This window comes from Cynoglossus semilaevis, chromosome 10, assembly GCF_000523025.1.
Source record: "Cynoglossus semilaevis isolate Cse_v1.0 chromosome 10, Cse_v1.0, whole genome shotgun sequence".
NCBI lineage: Eukaryota > Metazoa > Chordata > Actinopteri > Pleuronectiformes > Cynoglossidae > Cynoglossus > Cynoglossus semilaevis.
Window position 1 is genome coordinate 4,560,246 of NC_024316.1, and position 2,315 is coordinate 4,562,560.

A 2,315-nucleotide genomic window follows, 5' to 3' on the forward strand; every position below is an offset into this window, starting at 1 on the left:
CCACCCAGTGGCAGGTTAAAGATAACATACAAAAATGTTCGGCAGTCCAAATTAGGACTGATTCACCAGCCATCTTGTGTCCATTGTTATACAGCGTAGTTTTAAATTAAAACATGTTATAAATAAAATGTGGAAAAGAAATAAAATGTAAAAATATTTCATTAATTTGTCTTCTACCATTTTATTTTTTTAGAGTTCAATCTGGAGTTAATCATGGATACAGTCTACCATGGAGGAATATACCTGTACAGAATGTGGCCCAGGTAAGTGAAAGAAGACATTGTTGATACATAGAAGTGTTACTCTATTTCCATTTTATTGACAAAACATTACACAGGCCGCATTGGCATCTTTACTTTGGTAGTTGATGGGGCTGCCTGCTGATAGCCTCTGTACACGTATGGTGAATCTCCCAACATACTTATTGCTCATAGATATGTTGGTGGATTCACTACCACAAAAACATTATTTTAAACGTGTTTAAAACGGATATGCTTTCATGCAAACAGTACATGAGTATCCTTGCACGGCATAAGGCACGATTTTAACACCCAACCACACACACAAACAGACACATACGTAGTGAGGTAACAAAAACAGCTTGTTTATAAGTACAAATCTTAAGATTTTGAAAAAATAAGTAAAATATGTATTCACATTTTGCACTGCGGGGTCGTAACCGGGTTGTTAGTGGAGCTTTAAAATACAAAAATGGACATGAGCAAGAAACAAACAAAAATAGAGTAATTAATTAATTGAAAACAAAACGCATACAGGTTTGTTACCGTCTGATGAAGACTACAGCCTGAAAAGGTTTCATGTCATTTTTCTCAGGTATTTACACTTTCATGGACGCTTGAAGATGCTTTCTGTCTGTGAACTCGGCATAATTATTAGGGGCATAAGTGAGATCTGAAAGGCAAATAAATACAGTTTTCAATTAATTCCCTACTCTATTCTTTGTTTTTCACTCCGGGTTACAATCCACCAGCATGAACAGTGAATACTTGTTATTTTTTCCAGTCTTAAGATTTTGTTCAGGTGCGTGTTCCACTCTCACAGCACTGGTGAAAAACAACATGACCAAATAAATCTGTTGATCAAATAGACAGTTTCTCGTCAAATAGCATCTTTAGACAGACTCCACCAAGACTGTGCTAACTGTCAGTTATACAAAATCTCTAGTTGTCCCGCATTACCTATAATTTACTGAAAATAGAAACCCAATTTACACCATTTTGTCAGAGAAGCAATTTTATGAGTGTTCATTTTTAATATTTTTTATATCAACTTTATTGATCCCACATTGGAGAAATTGTTGTGTTAACAGCAGATCTGCTGCAACAGGCCAACCCCTTGGAGGCGCCAAGTGCAGTGGAGCTTCAAGATACGAGTTTAATCCGTTCCACAACAGCACTCTGACGTTGATCCGCTCGTACCTCGATCGAATTTTCCCCATTAAAAATAACTAAAAACCAATTAATTTGTTCCAGCCCCCCCCAGAAATATACTATTACTTAAATTAAAAATCCCCCATCTATAAATCAAAAACATAGATATAAACAAATATAATGATAATAGAAATAATAATAATTAAGAAAATAACATGAGAAAGGGAACGAGAGCGATGGGTAAAATAACGAAGCGAGGGACAGTGAGCGCAACAGTAACTCAATGTTTCCTCGTATCACAAGGAAAATCTTGCAAAAGTTGCTTACTCGTAACAAGGAATACTCGGATTTCTGGTAGCTCGTATCTTGAAGCCCCACTGTATGTAATCAAACCCAGGACTCTCCGTTTGTAAGGCAGGTGTGCTAACCGCCTCACTATGGACCATAAGAATACTGCCATTTCACTGTATTTAAAATCTAGGACATGAATACCTGGGGTTGAAGCAGTATGGGAACACCATTTACACAAACCCCAGCTGTAATGCTTTTTCTTTGGTTGTAGCCTAAAGTGAACAGTACATGTGGTATGTTGACACCTTGGAAAACTATACAGACTCATACAGGGGTCCAATTTAGTTTTTTTGTGAGACTAAATTAAACCTGTATACAAAATTTATAGCAAAAAAAATACTGAAAATCTGAACAGAAAAGTCTGTTGCTACAAAACATTAATTTCAATAAAGTTCTTTTGTAACGAGCACAGCTCAGTAGTAACAGTGTTGATAACATGGTGTTAAGAATGACCCTTAACTGCAGATAAATCACCTTGATTAAAATCAGGATTTGGAAAACAGCCTCGGTGCAAATCCTTATTTTTGCACAAACTCAATGTGTGCATCATTAACTCTTCTTTACTATGGTTTT